This window comes from Xiphias gladius, chromosome 9, assembly GCF_016859285.1.
Source record: "Xiphias gladius isolate SHS-SW01 ecotype Sanya breed wild chromosome 9, ASM1685928v1, whole genome shotgun sequence".
Taxonomy (NCBI): domain Eukaryota; kingdom Metazoa; phylum Chordata; class Actinopteri; order Istiophoriformes; family Xiphiidae; genus Xiphias; species Xiphias gladius.
This window is the reverse complement of record NC_053408.1, coordinates 12,311,587-12,337,355: the sequence shown is the minus strand read 5'-3', so window position 1 is coordinate 12,337,355 and position 25,769 is coordinate 12,311,587. Positions and strand designations below refer to the sequence as shown.

The window sequence follows — 25,769 nt, the reverse complement described above, 5'->3', positions numbered from 1 at the left end:
ATCACTAGCAGCAGTGCCTGTCAATCTGGAACATGACTTTAGATGATGTCATCAGTGACACAATTCAAGTCTCAATTCAAAAGAAAATGGTTACCATGGTAACAGCAAGGGCAGTTGAAAATAAATGGAGGGTTATTGTTAGGGTTAGTCCATAGTTTTGTTTAGTCAGGGAGTAATGGGCTTTATTTAAAAACCCACAAAGCAACATTCTGTGATGTCACTGATGACACCCAAGTTTATGTGAGGGTTAGAGCGGGGTTAGGGGTAGGGTCTCGACAACCGCTCATTCAAAAAACTTCGATATGCATTGTCAGCTTTGTCACCTTATACAGACAGGTGCGTGCCTTTCTAAATCATGTCCAATACAATTGAATTTACCACAGGTGGACTCCAATCAAGGTGTAGAAACACCTCAAAGATGATCAAGAGAAATGGGAGGCACCTGAGCTAAATTTCAAGTGTCATAGCAAAGTCTGAATACTCATGTTACTTATGTCAATGTGATAGTTCTGTTTTTACTTTTTTTAAAAATTTGCAGAAATTTCTAAAATTCTGTTGTTGCTTTGTCATTATGATGGGGTATTGAGTGTAGATTGATGAGGGGAAAAAATATTCTTTATGATTTTAGCATAAGTCAGCAACATAACAAAATGTGGAGAAAGTGAAGGGGCCCGAATATGTTCTGAATGTTCAACACACACGGGGCAGCACTCGTGTCTCTTGGACACGACTGGTCAAAGTATTTGTTTACAATGAAACTATTGAACTTGTCAAGGGACATCATGATAAAGCCAAGGTTGGTGATTTTGACTGGTGTTAAACTCAGTGCTTCTTTTCACTTGACATACTTCTGTGTTTACAGGTTAATGGACATGTTGCTGCCACTCTGTTCTACCTCAATACTGGCACTGTGTGGCCTGTGTGGAAACTTCAACAATTACCCCAGGGATGACTGTCAAACTCAACAAGGCAAAACTGTGAGCTCTGATGGCTCCCCTGGTTGTTAGGTCTGATGCAGAGGTTTGGCATGTGCTGCCTGCACTGACCATCAGACAGCTTCATACAGCAATACTGACCATTGTGGCACAGGATGAGGTTTTACAACATGATTTCCATCACAGTTTTTCAGGTCTTCACTCTGCCCTGAGCATAAACTGGAAATACAGTACATCTCACTCTGGTCTTAAACAGGAGCCAGCAGTTCAACTTTTATGATGCTGCTCAAGGTTTATTTTCATCAGTAAAACTGATCAAAACACTTTAGTAAACTATCCCAGTTTCAAACGTTATTAGTTGAGAAACACTGTGTATTACAAGCATCTGAAAACTGCCGAAAATGACGGCTTGAAATTACTTTTAGTAACACCTTTATGAGCTCAGGAGCTCTGATATCACTTATGATACAAGAAATAGTCCCTCAAACTATTTATTCGGCCAACAGTAATAGTTTACTTACGGTTTTCAAAGTTACAGATAAAAGCTTTGTTCCATGCTCCCTGTGTTGGGGCCATGGTAACTTAGTTCCACTATCCCCCTCACTGTGCCCCTGACCATCAGTAACATGCAATGTGTAATACACATGCGGCAGAGAGCAGGCAAATATTCATGGGGTGGTGAGAGGGTTTCATGGAGACTTTAAGTGTTGGCAGAAATATATATATATATAGATTTAATCACAAACAATCACACATATCAATATTTGATATGTCCAGCTACCTGTATCAATCCAAATTCCACCCACAACTGCCCTCTCTGCCCTTTGCTGAGCATATTTTCCAGTTTAAGAAGTGTTCAGACACTGTATTTTTTGCTACATTATATACAGGACAGTGTTTTTGAAAATGGCGTCAAGATATTTGCTCCTGCAGGTACACTGCACCCAACTCCCAGCCATGAGACCTTATGCTGTTCAGGGCTGTGCCCAGTGTCTCTGTAAGAACAGTAGAGCACATACTGTATGTCATGCATGAACATACAGTAAAACTTACTGAGCTTTCGTTTTCAGCCAGTAAGTTTTGCTCTTGCATAATACATGAATGAGGAGTTATTGATAATTGTTTCTAGAAAAGCTGCAATACAAATGCATAATTAAAGTACATGAACTTAAACATGCCACCATGTTTTATTTATTTATTTAGTAATTACTCTATCATCGTCAAATCTTTATTAGGTTGGGCTTTATTTTGATGTAACTATGATTTTTCCTCTCAGGTTTTTATAGATTTTCCAAAGGAATAACTGTTGGCATTGCAATAGGAAAATTATTAATACTGACAAAGCTTCATGCTGCTAGCAAAACCCATACCAATTTAATCTGTCTATTATTGAAAAATAAAAACAGAATTATTTAAAACAGAACCTGGCCGACAATGAGCACCCACAAAGGGTAGGGAAATACAGTGAGACTGAAAATACTTGTGTATCAACTTCATAGTAATGTTGTTACACAGGTCCTTGATCTGTCACTCCATTTCAGAGTGCCTGTCACATTTTTATTTTTAGTAGGTTTATTTACCGCAGCATTTTAAGGATTGTTGCTTTTCACGAATTAGTTTTTCTCAGTAAGCTACAGTTTGATCTTCAGTTTGTTATACTGATACACCTACATCAAGTATTTTCATTAATCAAAAGCATTGACCATTACTTAACTTGATACCTTTTATTAAATTCCTTCAAAGTCTTCACTGCAAATATGAGGTCTGGTCAGACATGGATGTAAACTGCAACTTGACTGGTTGGTGGAGGAAATCAACCGCAAGACAGTAATTCTTCCAAACATCTTGAAACTTAGAACGTGGTCACAGTAAAAGCATAAAAACAATTGTTTTATTTATTTTTACTTTTTTAAGGGTAGGATTAGGGGTTAGAGGTAGGGGTTCGGGGTGGGGTTAGTCAAGTCAGTTTTATTTACCCAACATTCCCCCATGAGCAAGCGTTTGGCAACAGTGGCAAGGAAAAACTCCCTTTAATAGGGAGAAACCTTGAGCAGAACCGAGCTCTTGGTGGGCGGCCATCTGCCTCGACCGGTTGGGTTGAGATGGGGGGGGGGGCTGGTAGGAGGAAGATGAGGGTTAGGGGTTAGGGGCGATATCACTCTGAGAGGTCAGACTGACGTTGGGTTCTCCCAGTTCTTCTAAAGAGTTGGAGGAAACGTTGCCATTTAGATTTCCTCTTCACTTTTCTCGGAGACTCCAGGAGGCAGGACATTTCCATGTGCCACTGGAGCCTTTGCTTGTACAGGTCTTCCCGCGCCTGGATCAATGATGCCTTAAGGCTGGAGGTTGCCAGCTTTTGTTCGGCCACAAGACAGGACCTTTCCTCATCCCACTGGCATCGCGACTTTTCCAAGTCATTTTCAGCCTGCGCCAGTGCAATTTTGACTTTGGAGGTTTCCTCAACCTGTCTGGCTAGGCAAGTCTCGACCTCCTTCCTCTTCTCTGTCTCAGCTTTGATAGCTGCCTCGAGTTTTCGTATTTTCATGGCAGCATCCCATTCCATCTTCGCCCCTTTGGAACGCTCAACAATAAAGCCTGCCTTCTCCTCGTTCGCTTCAGTCAGTGGATTTCTCAACTGCTCTGCCTTCTTGACCAAGGAAAACGTTTCTTTTTCCAGCAGGTCCATCTTCTCCTCCTTCTCGCCCATGAGCAAATTTAGCTCTAGCTCATGTATCTGAAGGAGGGTCTGTTCGTTCATGTCCATATCCATACCAGTTCTGAGGTCTACCTCAGACCCGACACTGGTATCTGCAGACTGTGTTTCAGTTGACACAGTAGTTGACACAGCGGCCTCTGCTTCCAGAGGCACTGAAGATGGAAGCAGAGATACAGCTGTTTCAGCCTCCATCTTCAGTGCAGACTGTGCTTCGTCTGTCTCTTCACACTGTGTTTCTGTTGACACAGCTGCCTCGGATTCCAGAGTCACTGAATATGGAAGCAGAGACACAGTTGTCTCTGCTTCCATCTTGACTGCAGACTGGGCTTCAATTGTCTCTCCACACTGTGTTTTAGTTGACACAGCTTCCACCTTCAGTGCAGACTGATCTTTTGTTTTTGCTGCCAGCTTTTCTCTTATCACACTTAATCCAAATGTGACTCGACAGGCCGAAGAGCTCTTCTGAGACCAAGTCCTCTGTTTTTTGCCCTTCTCTTTTCCCTCCATGTGGTGCTGTTTTAAAGGTTTCCCTCTCTGCTGGTTTCAGAGATGGCTGTTTTCCAACAGTCCTGTCCCTTTCGCTAACAAGCTCTGTAGACTCTCTGCTGAGGACTTCACCTTCCTTGTTCCAGGAACGCAAGATATTTGTTCCTTTTGTTGTATTGTTGTTTGTCCCAGGTGTCTGTACTGAGAAGCTTTGTGTTCTCACTTGCTCACTGAATTAACCTGGTAATGGAGTAATTCCGATGTACGTTCAGTGGTAACCAGGTTCTATATGCAAAGGTCCTATGAGAGATTAAAGTCACAGGAAATGATGATGTCAGATATCAAAGGCACAAGAAATGATGATGTCAGGATCAAAGGAAATAATGATGTCAGAGATTCTATTTTATCATCACTAGCAGCAGTGCCTGTCAATCTGGAACATGACTTTAGATGATGTCATCAGTGACACAATTCAAGTCTCAATTCAAAAGAAAATGGTTACCATGGTAACAGCAAGGGCAGTTGAAAATAAATGGAGGGTTATTGTTAGGGTTAGTCCATAGTTTTGTTTAGTCAGGGAGTAATGGGCTTTATTTAAAAACCCACAAAGCAACATTCTGTGATGTCACTGATGACACCCAAGTTTATGTGAGGGTTAGAGCGGGGTTAGGGGTAGGGTCTCGACAACCGCTCATTCAAAAAACTTCGATATGCATTGTCAGCTTTGTCACCTTATACAGACAGGTGCGTGCCTTTCTAAATCATGTCCAATACAATTGAATTTACCACAGGTGGACTCCAATCAAGGTGTAGAAACACCTCAAAGATGATCAAGAGAAATGGGAGGCACCTGAGCTAAATTTCAAGTGTCATAGCAAAGTCTGAATACTCATGTTACTTATGTCAATGTGATAGTTCTGTTTTTACTTTTTTTAAAAATTTGCAGAAATTTCTAAAATTCTGTTGTTGCTTTGTCATTATGATGGGGTTATCGAGTGTAGATTGATGAGGGGAAAAAATATTCTTTATGATTTTAGCATAAGTCAGCAACATAACAAAATGTGGAGAAAGTGAAGGGGCCCGAATATGTTCTGAATGTTCAACACACACGGGGCAGCACTCGTGTCTCTTGGACACGACTGGTCAAAGTATTTGTTTACAATGAAACTATTGAACTTGTCAAGGGACATCATGATAAAGCCAAGGTTGGTGATTTTGACTGGTGTTAAACTCAGTGCTTCTTTTCACTTGACATACTTCTGTGTTTACAGGTTAATGGACATGTTGCTGCCACTCTGTTCTACCTCAATACTGGCACTGTGTGGCCTGTGTGGAAACTTCAACAATTACCCCAGGGATGACTGTCAAACTCAACAAGGCAAAACTGTGAGCTCTGATGGCTCCCCTGGTTGTTAGGTCTGATGCAGAGGTTTGGCATGTGCTGCCTGCACTGACCATCAGACAGCCTTATACAGCAATACTGACCATTGTGGCACAGGATGAGGTTTTACAACGTGATTTCCATCACAGTTTTTCAGGTCTTCACTCTGCCCTGAGCATAAACTGGAAATACAGTACATCTCACTCTGGTCTTAAACAGGAGCCAGTAGTTCAACTTTTATGATGCTGCTCAAGGTTTATTTTCATCAGTAAAACTGATCAAAACACTTTAGTAAACTATCCCAGTTTCAAACGTTATTAGTTGAGAAACATTGTGTATTATAAGCATCTGAAAACTGCCGAAAATGACGGCTTGAAATTACTTTTAGTAACACCTTTATGAGCTCAGGAGCTCTGATATCACTTATGATACAAGAAATAGTCCCTCAAACTATTTATTCAGCCAACAGTAATAGTTTACTTACGGTTTTCAAAGTTACAGGTAAAAGCTTTGTTCCATGCTCCCTGTGTTGGGGCCATGGTAACTTAGTTCCACTATCCCCCTCACTGTGCCCCTGACCATCAGTAACATGCAATGTGTAATACACATGCGGCAGAGAGCAGGCAAATATTCATGGGGTGGTGAGAGGGTTTCATGGAGACTTTAAGTGTTGGCAGAAATATATATATCTGGATTTAATCGCAAACAATCACACATATCAATATTTGATATGTCCAGCTACCTGTATCAGTCCAAATTCCACCCACAACTGCCCTCTCTGCCCTTTGCTGAGCATATTTTCCAGTTTAAGAAGTGTTCAGACACTGTATTTTTTGCTACATTATATACAGGACAGTGTTTTTGAAAATGGCGTCAAGATATTTGCTCCTGCAGGTACACTGCACCCAACTCCCAGCCATGAGACCTTATGCTGTTCGGGGCTGTGCCCAGTGTCTCTGTAAGAACAGTAGAGCACATACTGTATGTCATGCATGAACATACAGTAAAACTTACTGAGCTTCCGAGCTTTTGTTTTCAGCCAGTGAGATTTGCTCTTGCATAATACATGAATGAGGAGTTATTGATAATTGTTTCTAGAAAAGTTGCAATACAAATGCATAATTAAAGTACATGAACTTAAACATGCCACCATGTTTTATTTATTTATTTAGTAATTACTCTATCATCGTCAAATCTTTATTAGGTTGGGCTTTATTTTGATGTAACTATGATTTTTCCTCTCAGGTTTTTATAGATTTTCCAAAGGAATAACTGTTGGCATTGCAATAGGAAAATTATTAATACTGACAAAGCTTCATGCTGCTAGCAAAACCCATACCACTTTAATCTGTCTATTATTGAAAAATAAAAACAGAATTATTTAAAACAGAACCTGGCCGACAATGAGCACCCACAAAGGGTAGGGAAATAAAGTGAGACTGAAACATACTTGTATATCAACTTCATAGTAATGTTGTTACACAGGTCCTTGATCTGTCACTCCATTTCAGAGTGCCTGTCACATTTTTATTTTTAGTAGGTTTATTTACCGCAGCATTTTAAGGATTGTTGCTTTGCACGAATTTGTTTTTCTCAGTAAGCTACAGTTTGATTTTCAGTTTGTTATACTGATACACCTACATCAAGTATTTTCATTAATCAACAGCATTTAACTTTAGCTTTGTTTTTAGGTCTAAGTCTATAGATTTTAAATTGCTTTTAAATTATATCTTTTTGCCACCACTCTACTGTTTACTCTAAAAATAAAGGCAGTTTTCTGTCCAGGCAAAAATGCCCCCCAAACCCGTGCAGCTGGGTGACTCATTCTGGAGTGAAAGTACCTGTGCACCTGCACCTCAGTAGGTCTGCAGTGTCTCGGGCAACCCTGCTCCTTTCAAGTTTCAACCCCGTTATATTTTTATGTAGTTCATATTTTTACAATGTCGTTGTCTGGTGCTGTGTTTACAGGTTAATGGAAACTTTGCTGCCACTCCGCTCTCCCTTAGCAATGGCACTGTCCAGGTTTATGAGTCAGGTTTTTGATGATCAGACAGCTTTATACAGCAATACTGACCATTGTGGTATCCTCCAGAGCAGTGCTGGACCGTTTGCTGCTTGCCATCAACGACTTCCCCCACAGACCTTTGTGAAGAGTTGTCTGTATTATCTGGTATTATCTGTGTGTAGGAGGAGGATACCAGTCAATTACGTGTCAAGCCCTAAATGTTTACACAAGTCAGTGTCAACAGAATGGTATCCAGCTGCCAAGTTGGAGGCAACCAGGCTTTTGTGGTATGTCTGTCAGTCGTTCAACATTATTTAAACATATCATTTCAAAATGCCCATGAGGTCAATATAAATATTGTTTGCTTTTGTTTAGAAATCCTCTGCCCAGCCAACAGCCACTTTGAGTCCCAAGGCACAGGATGTCCATCTACCTGTGTCAATCCAAATTCCACCCACAGCTGCCCTCTCCCTGCCCAGGAGAGCTGCATCTGCAATTCAGGCTACATCTTCAGTGCTGGAGTCTGCGTCCCTCATGCTGAGTGTGGCTGCAGCTTTGAGGGTCGCTACTACCGCTGTAGAGAAACTGTAATACTAGATGAAGACTGTGGAAGACGTTGTAGCTGCAGTTACGGCTCCATGACCTGTCGCCCACATGGTTGTGGTCCGCTTCAATCTTGCAGTGTGGAGGAGGGAGAAAGAGGATGCAGATCTAACAGCTATGCAACATGCTTGACAAGGGGCCCAGGGTCATATCATACATTTGATGGACTGACATACCATTATCCTGGGGCCTGTCGACTGACTCTTGCCAAAGTGAAGGGATTGTCTGATCACCCCCACTTTGTGGTGACAGCAGAGAAAGTGCCCAAAGGCCAGCAGGGTTTTGCCATGTTGCTAAAGTTTGAGGCAAAGGGAACACAAGTCTCCATTGAGATGACAGATAGCAGCACAGTACAAGTAAGTGATCGGAACATTTTTGAATAAACAGATTCTTAATGTGATATGTCAGCAATCTTCAAAGTGTGTACCACTGTCTTTTCTCATAACATCTTAGATTCCTCAATGATCTAATCATGTTTCTGAATAATGGATGTATGTGTGGAGATCATTAGGGCCTCAATCACAGCTGAAGTTTTTGTGAATGTGTTGGGCTATGAAGTGGATATTTCAAGGGAAAAAAGAGGTGTGGTTCAAGTAAGTTGTTAAAATCATTTCTGAAAATTTTCACCAGATACCTGCTAAGCATGATTTATTTTCAATTTAATTTATTATTATAGTTAATGTAATTGCAAACATTTGAGAGTTATAGCGATTCCCATGACTTAGTGGACTGGATCTCAGTCTGTTGTTCCAGGACAAACTGTCTCTATCAAATGTAAAACCAGTTCAGATGTTGGCAGCTGCCTCAACTGGCACCTTCAGAAACCTGGAGAAGCTCCTAAACTCCTGATTTATTATGCTACAACCCTTCAGTCCGGAGTTTCAGATCGTTTTAGTGGAAGTAGATCTGGGTCTGACTACACTCTGACCATCAGTAGAGTTCAGGCTGAAGATTCAGGAGTTTACTGAATCATACAGAAAGAAAAAGTTTACTGCAAGTATGTGTCATCTCATTTAGAAAAAAAAAAAAGTTTTTTATGCACTATTTTTTAAGAGAAAGTCAGAAGAATAACAATATGAGAAAGTTGTAAAAAGCACACCTGATATTTCCGCCAATCTCTCTTTTAAGTCTATCGAGTAACCAGAAATGTACCTATTTTCTTGAATGTCTTGTAACATGTCGACTTTGTGGAAACTTCAATGGAAACCCAAATTATGGGTTCCACACCCTATCAGGGACAATAGTCACCACTCCAGATGAGTTTGGGACAGCTTGGAAGGTGGCAGGCAACTACACCTGCAGTGATGGGTGTGGTTCCTCCTGCCCACAGTGTACCAATGAACAGCCTGCTACAGCTCAGTGTGAGTTGATTCAAGCCGACGGCCCCTTCAGCTTCTGCCATGAGCAGGTGGACCCAGCGCCATATTTAGACGACTTTGTGTTTGATGTTTGTGTGTCGGGAAATGAGGGCCAAGATCTTCTGTGCACAGGATGAGGTTTCACAACGTGATTTCCATCACAGTTTTTCAGGTCTTCACTCTGCCCTGAGCATAAACTGGAAATACAGTACATCTCACTCTGGTCTTAAACAGGAGCCAGCAGTTCAACTTTTATGATGCTGCTCAAGGTTTATTTTCATCAGTAAAACTGATCAAAACACTTTAGTAAACTATCCCAGTTTCAAACGTTATTAGTTGAGAAACACTGTGTATTATAAGCATCTGAAAACTGCCGAAAATGACGGCTTGAAATTACTTTTAGTAACACCTTTACGAGCTCAGGAGCTCTGATATCACTTATGATACAAGAAATAGTCCCTCAAACTATTTATTCAGCCAACAGTAATAGTTTACTTACGGTTTTCAAAGTTACAGATAAAAGCTTTGTTCCATGCTCCCTGTGTTGGGGCCATGGTAACTTAGTTCCACTATTCCCCTCACTGTGCCCCTGACCATCAGTAACATGCAATGTGTAATACACATGCGGCAGAGAGCAGGCAAATATTCATGGGCTGGTGAGAGGGTTTCATGGAGACTTTAAGTGTTGGCAGAAATATATATATCTAGATTTAATCACAAACAATCACACATATCAATATTTGATATGTCCAGCTACCTGTATCAATCCAAATTCCACCCACAACTGCCCTCTCTGTCCTCTACTGAGCATATTTTCCAGTTTAAGAAGTGTTCAGACACTGTATTTTTTGCTACATTATATACAGGACAGTGTTTTTGAAAATGGCGTCAAGATATTTGCTCCTGCAGGTACACTGCACCCAACTCCCAGCCATGAGACCTTATGCTGTTCAGGGCTGTGCCCAGTGTCTCTGTAAGAACAGTAGAGCACATACTGTATGTCATGCATGAACATACAGTAAAACTTACTGAGCTTCCGAGCTTTTGTTTTCAGCCAGTGAGTTTTGCTCTTGCATAATACATGAATGAGGAGTTATTGATAATTGTTTCTAGAAAAGTTGCAATACAAATGCATAATTAAAGTACATGAACTTAAACATGCCACCATGTTTTATTTATTTATTTAGTAATTACTCTATCATCGTCAAATCTTTATTAGGTTGGGCTTTATTTTGATGTAACTATGATTTTTCCTCTCAGGTTTTTATAGATTTTCCAAAGGAATAACTGTTGGCATTGCAATAGGAAAATTATTAATACTGAAAAAGCTTCATACTGCTAGCAAAACCCATACCAATTTAATCTGTCTATTATTGAAAAATAAAAACAGAATTATTTAAAACAGAACCTGGTCGACAATGAGCACCCACAAAGGGTAGGGAAATAAAGTGAGACTGAAAAATACTTGTATATCAACTTCATAGTAATGTTGTTACACAGGTTCCACACCCTATCAGGGAGAATAGTCACCACTCCAGATGAGTTTGGGACAGCTTGGAAGGTGGCAGGCAACTACACCTGCAGTGATGGGTGTGGTTCCTCCTGCCCACAGTGTACCAATGAACAGCCTGCTACAGCTCAGTGTGAGTTGATTCAAGCCGAGGGCCCAGCTTCTGCCATGAGCAGGTGGACCCAGCGCCATATTTAGACGACTTTGTGTTTGATGTTTGTGTGTCGGGAAATGAGGGCCAAGATCTGTGCAGGGCCATTCAAGCATAATCAGTGCCTGTCAGTCTGCCAGTGTTCGAATCTACACTTGGAGACAGACCACCACTTGCAGTGAGTCAAACAGTCAATGTGTTGTTTATCCACTATACAAACAGCCTAAGAAACAATCATCCATCATTACTTTTCTCATCTATTAAGGACTGGACTGTCCAGCCAACAGCCATTATGAGCTGTGTGGTACCAACTGTGGCCACACCTGTGCCAGCAGGTGACTTGAGCAGGTTTGCTGTGATGAGGGGTTCCTAAGAAGTCGGACAACATGTGTCCCTGTGTAAAGCTGTGGCTGCCAATATGACGGCTTCTACTATAATCTAAGTCATATAACTGTAAATGAATAAAACACCAGATTTGTATAAATATGCTCGAATAATTTATCTGATAGTCCGTATCAAATGAATTATGCAAAGATTTCAGTATTTGCACATATAACAATTTACCTTTGGTCCCCATTAAGCAGCTCTCTTACATCACAGATATCAGAATCATGATGTCCACTGCCTGTGTCTATCAACCATCAACATAAGTATACTTAACAAAAAACTTTATCCTCATTTGCCTGAAATTTCCTAATCAAGTAATTTCACAAAACTGGAAGGAGACGACCAAAACAACACTACAATATTGGCTTGGTTTATCAAGACAATATTGAAACCCAGTTTCAGGTAGCAGCTACCAATAATGACCATGGCAACAACCATGTGTCGTTTCTATCAACAGTTGATACATACCTCTCAAATCAACCAGAGAATGCATACATCAGGATTGGACCAAACAAAAGAGTAAAGGTAAACATGTTAATATTTTATGTAACTCTAGTAAAGCTGAAGAAGGACCAACTGTCCGGGCAGCCTAAGCATAAAGCAAACAAATGGAAAACAGTGTACACTTTACTCAGTAACCAAGTGATAGGGGCAACAGTGGGGCCAATAGGCAGAAGAATGAAAGAGATGTTAATCAAATGATGATAAATAATAACAATCACAGGGCAGAAAGCTGGCCTGATCACCAAGGCAGGTGAAGGAGCACGACACACACACACAGGACACACAACAACAAAGAGATAAAGAAGAGACCTGTGGAAAAAAAATTATTCCTGACCTCCTTTCTAGAAAGGTCCATGGGGGCCGTTCATGTGTGCACACTTCTCCATGACACTGCCTGTCCATTAATCCAATAATGAATTCCCTTTCCATTGACGAGCGGGACGTTCATCGTCCTCAGTGGTCTGTTTGGAGAAGTTTCACTGAGACTCATGGTGAGGAATTTGAGCAGTGTAAAAGGGATAATGGTTACATGTATGCTAGATAGAATGGCACAAACATTTTGATTAACGCCAGCTTTTTACGAGGATACTATTAAAATTGGTTGACGGCAGTCTGACATGCGCAGTGAGGCTTTTCCCCCTTGTGGAAGACCAGCATTACTTTACCTCCACGCACGCCTCTTTGTACTGAATACTAGATGGGCCGTATCTATGTTGATAAAATAGACAAATTGATAAAATGACAATGGAATAAATAAGATTAAAAATATGAATAGGAAGTAAAATAAATAAATATTAAACAAAAAATATTAAGTACTTCTCCCTAAGTTAAATAAATACTTCAATGAAATGAATAAATAAATCAAATATATATCCAAGTATATATGTATCAACTGAAATAAATTTATATGTTTACAATTATAAAACTTCATTCCAACTTTATTCTACATGTTTTAATATATTTATTATCTATTTTAAGGCTGGAGTTTAAACATTTATTTCACTGTGTTCTTTTTCTTTATTTTTTCCTGCAAAGGACTGTTTTATTTATTTCATTTATTTCAGTATTACGCTTACTTGTCAATCAACCTCTGCGGGTGGAATCAACTATTATGATTGGTTGCTCTGTCACTTGGCAGATTCAGAACTATATTGGTCATGTCCCAGGAAACCTGTCCAGTCAGCCAGCAGGACCCTGGACCTGGCTCACCTAAACAGAATGCAATTCATTTTGACTATTAATTAGACATTTGCATTTCCTTCTTTTATCTTGTCAAATTGTCTCCTGTGAAAAAAGTCTGTTCATTGATTTGGCCTAATATGTGGCGTGTATCTCTTTTTCTCACATGCTACAGGCTGGTGAGTCATTCTGGATAGAAGGTTGCTCCCAGCGATGTGAATGCCAGGCTCCCAATGACCTGCGCTGCTCTGCTACATCTTGCACTCCTGCACAAGAGTGCACTGTCAGAAATGGCCAGCTGGGCTGTTTTGATTCAATGTCTACTTGTACTGTGTGGGGGGACCCACACTACATCACCTTTGACGGGGCACTAGCTCATTTCCAGGGCACGTGCTCGTACATCATCACTGAGAGTGTGAGCCACGGCACCAATGAAACCCAGTTTCAGGTAGCAGCCACCAATAATCACCGTGGCAACAACCGTGTGTCGTTTGTATCAGCAGTGGATATATACCTCTCAAATCAACCAGAGAGTGCATACATCAGGATTGGACCAAACAAAAGAGTAAAGGTAAACATGTTATTATTTTATGTAACTCTATATCTGTCTGGTATCAGCATAGATCACAACAAATGCCCAAAGCTCTTGTCCATCTCTCTCTAATCTCTTGGTCTTCCAGGTAAATGGAACTGAGGTCTCTCTTCCAACCACCACAGGAACCTTAGCTACGGTTGTAAGGCAGGGAAGCTACATAGTGGTCAATGCCATTGACCTGACAGTTCAGTTTGATGGCCAGAGTACCCTATTGGTCAGAATTGCCCAACACTGTCAAAACAGAGTCACTGGTATGTGTGGAAACTTCAACAGTGATCCTGCAGATGACAAAGTCTTACCCAATGGCACACTGGCACAAAACGACAATGAGTTTGGACACAGCTGGGAGGCACCCACGAGCCAACCAGGGTGAGCTGTTATGAAAAGCCATGTAGGATAATTTTATGAATACTGCAGCAGACACTAATGGCATCATGATATTTCTTTTTCTAGATGTGGATCCACAGATGATGAAAATGGTGATGGATTGAACAACTGCACCTTCAGGGAAGAATTTTCCGAGCTCTGTAGCATCATCACAAACACCAGTGGCCCATTCAGAGCCTGTCACCTGCACCTTGACCCCCAGCCATTTTTCAGTTCCAGTGTCTATGATCTCTTCCTCTAAACTCCAGCCAATGGCATGCTGTGTTCTGCCATCTCAGCCTACGAGAGAACCTGCTCTGTTTTGGGGTTGAACATCTCAGAGTGGCGCCCAGCTTTGCAATGTGGTATGTTTGCAGTGGGCTGATAAAGAAGAAAAATTGGTGTTCCTAAGAAGGTTGATCTTGCAGTACGTGGCTGTAGGTATCTTCTTTCTTCAGAATCCTACCCCTCTTCTTCCAGTTTGGGTCACATTTAAGAGCTTAAAACCTTCCTTTTTGATAAAGCTTATAGTTAGGGCTGGCTCAGGCTTGGCTCTAACCACCCCCTAGTTATGCTGCTATAGGCCTAAACTGCGGGGGACTTCCCAGGGATGCACCGAGCTCCTCTCTCCTCCTCTTCCTCTCCATCTGTACGCATTCATATCCCATCAGTGCTCTTTACTAACTTGACGTGGCACTAGTTTTGTGCTTTCGCGTCTCTCTCCTCTCTCCTCCTGTTGCTTTCTGCGGGTATTTTTGCCCCTGGTGCTGCAGAGTCTGGATCTGTGACTGCAAACCACCTACTACCCCCATGAGCCTGCTCAGCACCCACTGCTTCAATTATTATGATTACCAATACTATTATTATATTTCGTTTTATTAGTATTATTATTTACCCTATTAATTTAATTATTAGTTTTATTATTAGTCTCATTATTGTTATAAATCTTCATGTTGTACCTGTACTGTGCTATATTCTCGTTCCTTACTCCTGCCCCCCCAACACACACACACACACACACACACACACACATATTCTTTCTCTCTCCCCTCTCCCTCTCCCTCTCTCCTTTTCCCTCTCTCTTTCTCTCTGAACCCAGCCAGTCGAGGCAGACAGACGCCCACCATGAGCCGGGTTCTGTTCAAGGATTCTAGCTGTTTAAAGGGAGTTTTTCCTTGCCGCTGTCGCCAAGTGCTTGCTCATGGGGGAATATTGGGTCTCTTTAAATATAACATTAAAGAGTACGGTCTAGACCTGCTCTAAACGAAAAGTGCCCTGAGATAACCTCTGTTATGATTTGGTGCTATATAAATAGAATAGAATAGAATAGAATTGAATCTTACCAATTGTGTTTCAGTTTCTTTACTCCTTTCCATGCTGTTTCTCCGGCTGAGTCAGACCCCCTGTGAAAAGCAGGACTGGTCAGAGTACGAGTAGTGTGGTAAAAAGGTTGGTGTTTACGGCTGCTTCTGTGATGAACACCACCATTGGCCCAACAATGAGAGCTACGGTGAGGGCAACACCTCTTAAAACTTTTCAACATTAACTACCTTTTAAAGCCCGCATTAATAGAGCCCGCACTATTTTCTTGAATGTCTTGTAACATGTCGACTTTGTGGAAACTTCAATGGAAACCCAAATGATGAGTTCCACACCCTGTCAGGGACAATAGTCACCACTCCAGATGAGTTTGGGACAGCTTGGAAGGTGGCAGGCAACTACACCTGCAGTGATGGGTGTGGTTCCTCCTGCCCACAGTGTACCAATGAACAGCCTGCTACAGCTCAGTGTGAGTTGATTCATGCCGATGGCCCCTTTAGCTTCTGCCATGAGCAGGTGGACCCAGCGCCATATTTAGACGACTGTGTGTTTGATGTTTGTGTGTCAGGAAATGAGGGCCAAGATCTTCTGTGCACAGGATGAGGTTTCACAACGTGATTTCCATCACAGTTTTTCAGGTCTTCACTCTGCCCTGAGCATAAACTGGAAATACAGTACATCTCACTCTGGTCTTAAACAGGAGCCAGCAGTTCAACTTTTATGATGCTGCTCAAGGTTTATTTTCATCAGTAAAACTGATCAAAACACTTTAGTAAACTATCCCAGTTTCAAACGTTATTAGTTGAGAAACACTGTGTATTATAAGCATCTGAAAACTGCCGAAAATGACGGCTTGAAATTACTTTTAGTAACACCTTTACGAGCTCAGGAGCTCTGATATCACTTATGATACAAGAAATAGTCCCTCAAACTATTTATTCAGCCAACAGTAATAGTTTACTTACGGTTTTCAAAGTTACAGATAAAAGCTTTGTTCCATGCTCCCTGTGTTGGGGCCATGGTAACTTAGTTCCACTATTCCCCTCACTGTGCCCCTGACCATCAGTAACATGCAATGTGTAATACACATGCGGCAGAAACGAGCAAATATTCATGGGCTGGTGAGAGGGTTTCATGGAGACTTTAAGTGTTGGCAGAAATATATATATCTAGATTTAATCACAAACAATCACACATATCAATATTTGATATGTCCAGCTACCTGTATCAATCCAAATTCCACCCACAACTGCCCTCTCTGTCCTCTACTGAGCATATTTTCCAGTTTAAGAAGTGTTCAGACACTGTATTTTTTGCTACATTATATACAGGACAGTGTTTTTGAAAATGGCGTCAAGATATTTGCTCCTGCAGGTACACTGCACCCAACTCCCAGCCATGAGACCTTATGCTGTTCAGGGCTGTGCCCAGTGTCTCTGTAAGAACAGTAGAGCACATACTGTATGTCATGCATGAACATACAATAAAACTTACTGAGCTTCCGAGCTTTCGTTTTCAGCCAGTTTTCCTGTTATTTTACTTCTGCGCATTCGAAGTGTGAACATTTTCCCAACATGCTTTAACATTGTAAGTAACCACTTTTACTCCTTGGTCCTTCAATGTTAAATCACAGCTAAAATTATTATAATTGAAAATGTCATTTCCAACACTCCTGTAAATTAACCATGAATTAATATTATTCCAATTCATTCTGCAATATCTAAATATTGAAACAACTAATAGCGGCCGACAGGAACATTAATTCTACCATTTTTGGTATCCACATTAAACGTTGATAAAGATTTTACCAGGAAACACTGGGCCAACTACCCACATTGGTTTTACCTGCCTCTACAGTACATTCAGTACATGGAAAAACCAAGGATTGTTGCTTTGCACTAATTTGTTTTTTCTCAGTAAGTTACAGTTTGATTTTCAGTTTGTTATACTGATACACCTACATCAAGTATTCAAGGCAGGAAAAATCTGTCACTGGTGTATAATCTAGAAATGTCATATGGTAAAACAGCCAATATGGCTGGAACTAATTTAATCTATCTACTATTAAAAAATAAAAACAGAATTATTTAAAACAGAACCTGGCCGTCAATGAGCACCCACAAAGGGTAGGGAAATAAAGTGAGGCTGGAAATACTTGTATATCAACTTCATAGCGATGTTGTTACAAAAGTCCTTGATCTGTCACTCCATTTCAGAGTGCCTGTCACATTTTTATTTTTAGTAGGTTTCTTTCCCGCAGCATTTTAAGGATTGTTGCTTTGCACGAATTTGTTTTTCTCAGTAAGCTACAGTTTGATTTTCAGTTTGTTATACTGATACACCTACATCAAGTATTTTCATTAATCAACAGCATTTAACTTTAGCTTTGTTTTTAGGTCTAAGTCTATAGATTTTAAATTGCTTCACTTTATGAACTGTGATGTATATACTTGCTTTGCCATGACATTTGTGGGATTCAGTATTTTTCAGTTGCCAAAAGAAGGAAAAATCTGTCACTGGTGGATAATCTAGAAATGGCATATGGTAAAACAGTCAACATGGCTGGAACTAATTTAAACTATCTATTATTTAAAAAAAAAAACAGAATTATTTAAAACAGAACCTGGCCGTCAATGAGCACCCACAAAGGGTAGGGAAATAAAGTGAGGCTGGAAATACTTGTATATCAACTTCATAGTAATGTTGTTACACAATGTCCTTGATCTGTCACTCCATTTCAGAGTGCCTGTCACACGTTAGTAGGTTTATTTACCGCAGCATTTTAAGGATTGTTGCTTTGCACGAATTTGTTTTTCTCAGTAAGCTACAGTTTACTGGGTGTTATTGTGGCAAGTGTTCTTTTAGTGCAAACTGCCAAAAAAAACGGCTTGAAATTACTTTTTGTAACACCGTTATGAGCTCAGGAGCTCTGATATCACTTATGATACAAGAAATAGTCCCTCAAACTATTTATTCAGCCAACAGTAATAGTTTACTTATGGTTTTCAAAGTTACAGGTAAAAGCTTTGTTCCATGCTCCCTGTGTTGGGGCCATGGTAACTTAGTTCCCCTAACCCCCTCACTGTGCCCCTGACCATCAGTAACATGCAATGTGTAATACACATGCGGCAGCGAGCAAGCAAATATTTATGGGGTGGTGAGAGGGTTTCATGGAGACTTTAAGTGTTGGCAGAAATATATATATTTTGATTTAATCACAAACAATCACACATATCAATATTTGATATGTCCAGCTACCTGTATCAATCCAAATTCCACCCACAACTGCCCTCTCTGCCCTTTACTGAGCATAGTTTCCAGTTTAAGAAGTGTTCAGACACTGTATTTTTTGCTACATTATATACAGGACAGTGTTTTTGAAAATGGCGTCAAGATATTTGCTCCTGCAGGTACATTGCACCCAACTCCCAGCCATGAGACCTTATGCTGTTCAGGGCTGTGCCCAGTGTCTCTGTAAGAACAGTAGAGCACATACTGTATGTCATGCATGAACATACAATAACTGAGCTCCGAGCTTTTTTCAGCCAGTTTTCCTGTTATTTTACTTCTGCGCATTAGAAGTGTGAACATTTTCCCAACATGCTTTAACATTGTAAGTAACCACTTTTACTCCTTGGTCCTTCAATGTAAATAAATCATTAAAGCTAAAATTAAATAATTATAATTGAAAATGTCATTTCCAACACTGTAAATTAACCATGAATTAATATTATTCCAATTCATTCTGCAATATCTAAATATTGAAACAACTAAATAGCGCCCGATAGGAACTAAATTAATTCTACCATTTTTTTTGGTATCCACATTAAACGTTGATATAAAGATTTTACCAGGAAACACTGGGCCAACTACCCACATTGGTTTTACCTGCCTCTACAGTACATTCAGTACATGGAAAAACCAAGGATTGTTGCTTTGCACTAATTTGTTTTTTTCAGTAAGTTACAGTTTGATGATTTTCAGTTTGTTATACTGATACACCTACATCAAGTATTCAAGGCAGGAAAAATCTGTCACTGGTGTATAATCTAGAAATGTCATATGGTAAAACAGCCAATATGGCTGGAACTAATTTAATCTATCTACTATTAAAAAATAAAAACAGAATTATTTAAAACAGAACCTGGCCGTCAATGAGCACCCACAAAGGGTAGGGAAATAAAGTGAGGCTGGAAATACTTGTATATCAACTTCATAGCGATGTTGTTACAAAAGTCCTTGATCTGTCACTCCATTTCAGAGTGCCTGTCACATTTTTATTTTTAGTAGGTTTCTTTCCCGCAGCATTTTAAGGATTGTTGCTTTGCACGAATTTGTTTTTCTCAGTAAGCTACAGTTTGATTTTCAGTTTGTTATACTGATACACCTACATCAAGTATTTTCATTAATCAACAGCATTTAACTTTAGCTTTGTTTTTAGGTCTAAGTCTATAGATTTTAAATTGCTTCACTTTATGAACTGTGATGTATATACTTGCTTTGCCATGACATTTGTGGGATTCAGTATTTTTCAGTTGCCAAAAGAAAGAAAAATCTGTCACTGGTGGATAATCTAGAAATGGCATATGGTAAAACAGTCAACATGGCTGGAACTAATTTAAACTATCTATTATTTAAAAAAAAAAACAGAATTATTTAAAACAGAACCTGGCCGTCAATGAGCACCCACAAAGGGTAGGGAAATAAAGTGAGGCTGGAAATACTTGTATATCAACTTCATAGCGATGTTGTTACAAAAGTCCTTTATCTGTCACTCCATTTCAGAGTGCCTGTCACATTTTTATTTTTAGTAGGTTTCTTTCCCGCAGCATTTTAAGGATTGTTGCTTTGCACGAATTTGTTTTTCTCAGTAAGCTACAGTTTGATTTTCAGTTTGTTATACTGATACACCTACATCAAGTATTTTCATTAATCAACAGCATTTAACTTTAGCTTTGTTTTTAGGTCTAAGTCTATAGATTTTAAATTGCTTCACTTTATGAACTGTGATGTATATACTTGCTTTGCCATGACATTTGTGGGATTCAGTATTTTTCAGTTGCCAAAGGAAAGAAAATCTGTCACTGGTGGATAATGTAGAAATGTCATATGGTAAAACAGCCAATATGACTGGAACTAATTTAATCTACTGGAAAGGAAAGAGAAAAAAAAGGAGGAAAAATCTGTCACTGGTCGATAAATCCCCCGATAACTGTATTACTGATCTGCGTATTCTAAAATCAGTCAAGCAGCTGTCACTACACCCAACCGCTCTGTCATGGCTGACACACACACACACATTTTTTTTTTTTTCAGCATTCCACATTCATTGGTGGCCAGTATTCATTCCTGATAAAACTATGGATTTATACTGCAAACAACTCATAATATAATATACTTAGAGCCTACAAAAAGGAGGAAAAATCTGTCACTGGTCGATAAATCCCCCGATAACTGTATTACTGATCTGCGTATTCTAAAATCAGTCAAGCAGCTGTCACTACACCCAACCGCTCTGTCATGGCGTACTGACACACAAGTCAATTTTTTTCAGCGAACAACATTCCAAGCATTCCGGTGGCCAGTATTCATTTGTCCTGATAAACTATAATAACTATAACAACTATAACTCATACAGGTTAGAATATTAGCCCTACAAAGAAACAAAAACAAAAAAACATATGTTTTTTTGCCATGCTGTACCTAAAAATAATAGTAAAATACAAAAACATGTTTTAAGTTGCCATGCTGTACCTAAATCTTAATACAGTAATGGCAATGTACAAATACAAAAAACACACATTTCATTATATCTGTGTGACATGTATTTCCAGGCTGGGTATGACACAGTCAGTTCTGCTCAACACTTAACCATCCCTGGATCATTCTCTAGATATTCAACAGGCAGTGGCTCAGTTTTACAACTTAGCAGCAATGTCAATGTACCTGGTCGCTGGGCCTTTCGGACAGATCATGGATCAAGAGGCTGCAGTTTAAATGCTAAGGTCACAACCAGAGGATGATCACTATTCATACTTCTTTACAGTAATGTGGATATGTGATCAATAAATAAGATAAATCTATACTTAGTGTTGAGCCATTGATTAATGTTTTACATGCTGCCCACAGCTGGCTACATTGTGCAGTAAGCAGCTATTACATTGGAAATTAAAAAATGTATGATTTGTATTTGTATGCCAAAGTATTTCCCATAGTTAAATGGTTATAGCATCATGGGCTACAATTTTAAGACGTTGACCATGAGCATGCACAACCCCAGTTCAAGACGGCCTGGCACCTTTCTTCCACTCATTTTTTGCCACCACTCTACTGTTTACTCTAAAAATAAAGGCAGTTTTCTGTCCAGGCAAAAATGCCCCCCAAACCCGTGCAGCTGGGTGACTCATTCTGGAGTGAAAGTACCTGTGCACCTGCACCTCAGTAGGTCTGCAGTGTCTCGGGCAACCCTGCTCCTTTCAAGTTTCAACCCCGTTATATTTTTATGTAGTTCATATTTTTACAATGTCGTTGTCTGGTGCTGTGTTTACAGGTTAATGGAAACTTTGCTGCCACTCCGCTCTCCCTTAGCAATGGCACTGTCCAGGTTTATGAGTCAGGTTTTTGATGATCAGACAGCTTTATACAGCAATACTGACCATTGTGGTATCCTCCAGAGCAGTGCTGGACCGTTTGCTGCTTGCCATCAACGACTTCCCCCACAGACCTTTGTGAAGAGTTGTCTGTATTATCTGGTATTATCTGTGTGTAGGAGGAGGATACCAGTCAATTACGTGTCAAGCCCTAAATGTTTACACAAGTCAGTGTCAACAGAATGGTATCCAGCTGCCAAGTTGGAGGCAACCAGGCTTTTGTGGTATGTCTGTCAGTCGTTCAACATTATTTAAACATATCATTTCAAAATGCCCATGAGGTCAATATAAATATTGTTTGCTTTTGTTTAGAAATCCTCTGCCCAGCCAACAGCCACTTTGAGTCCCAAGGCACAGGATGTCCATCTACCTGTGTCAATCCAAATTCCACCCACAGCTGCCCTCTCCCTGCCCAGGAGAGCTGCATCTGCAATTCAGGCTACATCTTCAGTGCTGGAGTCTGCGTCCCTCATGCTGAGTGTGGCTGCAGCTTTGAGGGTCGCTACTACCGCTGTAGAGAAACTGTAATACTAGATGAAGACTGTGGAAGACGTTGTAGCTGCAGTTACGGCTCCATGACCTGTCGCCCACATGGTTGTGGTCCACTTCAATCTTGCAGTGTGGAGGAGGGAGAAAGAGGATGCAGATCTAACAGCTATGCAACATGCTTGACAAGGGGCCCAGGGTCATATCATACATTTGATGGACTGACATACCATTATCCTGGGGCCTGTCGACTGACTCTTGCCAAAGTGAAGGGATTGTCTGATCACCCCCACTTTGTGGTGACAGCAGAGAAAGTGCCCAAAGGCCAGCAGGGTTTTGCCATGTTGCTAAAGTTTGAGGCAAAGGGAACACAAGTCTCCATTGAGATGACAGTACACCTACATCAAGTATTTTCATTACTAAATAAATAAATAAAACATCGTTTTAACATTACAACATTTTAAGGATTGTTGCTTTGCACGAATTTGTTTTTCTCAGTAAGCTACAGTTTGATTTTCAGTTTGTTATACTGATACACCTACATCAAGTATTTTCATTAATCAAAAGCATTTAACTTTAGCTTTTTTTTTTAGGTCTAAGTCTATAGATTTTAAATTGCTTCACTTTATGAACTGTGATGTATATACTTGCTTTGCCATGACATTTGTGGGATTCAGTATTTTTCAGTTGCCAAAAGAAAGAAAAATCTGTCACTGGTGGATAATGTAGAAATGGCATATGGTAAAACAGCCAACATGGCTGGAACTAATTTAAACTATCTATTATTTTTTTTTAAAAACAGAATTATTTAAAACAGAACCTGGCCGTCAATGAGCACCCACAAAGGGTAGGGAAATAAAGTGAGGCTGGAAATACTTGTATATCAACTTCATAGTAATGTTGTTACACAATGTCCTTGATCTGTCACTCCATTTCAGAATGCCTGTTACATCTTTGTTTTTAGTAGGTTTATTTCCTGCAGCATTTTAAGGATTGTTGCTTTGCACGAATTTGTTTTTCTCAGTAAGCTACAGTTTGATTTTCAGTTTGTTATACCAACTCCTGAGGAAAATATCTGCCTCTTTAGCGGCTAATTACTCCACTATGTTCAACAACTAGTCGGTTTTTCAAAGTTCTTTCACGAACAATAGCTGCATGCTGCTGCTGGAAAAAAGGCTGATGAGAGCCGTGAGAGTTGACCTAGACAGTAAAGTTGCAGGTTGTAAAAGTAAAACAGTGAGGGGTAAGACACTAAAATGCTCAACAGAGTGGAGGAGAACTGCAGAGATCAGTACGGAAAGAGTTGCAAAGTGAGATTATGTCTTGGATTGGGATGAACCTCGCCCGATTAGAAAAATCAGTACAAAAGATTGACAACTAAGGTAGAAATAGCTAGTTATCTTATAAAAAGTCAAAGTTGCAAGCCTGTGTAGATAAAAACTTTGAGGTAGATTTTAGCTATTACTCCCAAGTAGCATTTCATCAAAAAAATATCCAATCACTGCGTGTAAAATTCTGTTCGTGTGCTGCACAAACAGAATTGGAAGCTAAAGATTACAGTGTCGAGAGAACTAATTGTGCAATCTACAGAAATTCTGGGTCAATTTTGAACAATTTCAGCCGCTATGACTGGCACCTCTGATTGGCTTCTTCTCCACAGCAATAGCTGCAGAGTCTCACGGGTACTGGTATTGCTAGGTAATGTGAGCCATTCGCCATGGCAAAATAACAACAAAACGTAATTTCTCAAAAACAATCCTAAAACATCAGTAACATCTCACTTCAAAACTCTCTGTGGGTTTGTCACTACAAGCAACACCTTTCAAATGACTCCTAAACTAGATTATTCATTTGATCCATTATTAATTTAAAAATATTGATTAGTGCATCTTTAAATTATGAGATTAACTATACAAAAATTACAGAATGTTTTTATTTATTTCTATCTCACTTTCATAGACTCATCCATCACTTGTGTCAGTAGTTCAGGCACCATATCTGTGTCCCGCTGCCAGCTGTTTGAAGCTGGCATTCACTCTAGTGCCCTCCATCTCCAAGACCACTCCTGTAAAGGGACTCTCCAGGATCAACAACTGGTGTTCCACTTTGACAATGACGAGCAGCTTTGTGGGACAGTTCTCAGGGTACAGTCCATTACACTATATTGATATCAGTGCAGATGGAATAAGATTTTAGATGCTAGAATTATAGTCAACTTGTACCATTTCCCTTCCCTGTCTCCTAGGTGTCCTAATCCAGCAGATGGTAAAGTAGAGCTGGTTCAGAATGGCATCCTCAGTGTGGCCAGATTTTCCTTGAGGATGTTAACCTTTACCAACTTTTCATCCATCCTGCAATGCCAGGTTCATCTGTGTCTTTTGAGACACAACAACTGCACAGCTGTACATACCACTGTGTTTGTGTGTGTTTGTAGAGATATTGGATAGATTGACAACAGGGGCAACAGCAGAGGCCTCTAATGTTGTTTACCTGCAGCACTGCTACCCAGGTTAGCACAGGCAAGTGGCAAGGGATGTATCCTACCATGATACTGCTTCCATCTCACAAGGACCACTAGTCCTGATACCAAATAGCAATGGTCAAGCTCTGTTATCTTTTCATAACTTTTGTATTCTTGTACATGACATAGAGTGTGTTCAGTTCATCTTTTATGAATTCTGGTTCTTCTCTTGCAGACAACAGGATGGAACCAAACAGTGCTTCAAGCCAGCTGACCTTAGTGGTGACCCTGCTCGTCAAAACTCTGGTCTAGGGGAGATCAAAGATTATCCATATTTTAAAATCACTCAACATGTTACATAAGCCTTTGAATTGTATTTCCATTTGAGATTCCTTGTCCTTGTGATTTGTATTTGTAGTAAGTAATTTTGCTTAACAATAGTAGAGGGAACAAATGTCTAGCATGCTAAAGTTCAAACTGCTTGTCCTTTGCTACATTCACTATGTACGATGTTTATCGATCCAATCCTTAGTTTCTTTGTGGTGAATCTTATTGGTAAATCTCTGTCATTTATGAAGTAATCAGGTATAAAGAAGGTTAAAAGTATAACTAGAGTATTTTTATATATGGCATCTGGGTCTCATTTGTTACTTAGGAACTTTGTACAGAATCCTAT

The 25,769-nt window shown here is 40.0% G+C and overlaps 1 pseudogene; it reads left to right on the top strand.

The window, feature by feature from the left end:
• Positions 1–7,309: 7,309 nt before the first annotated feature.
• On the top strand, positions 7,310–24,886 carry LOC120794685 (annotated as a pseudogene).
• Positions 24,887–25,769: the final 883 nt, after the last annotated feature.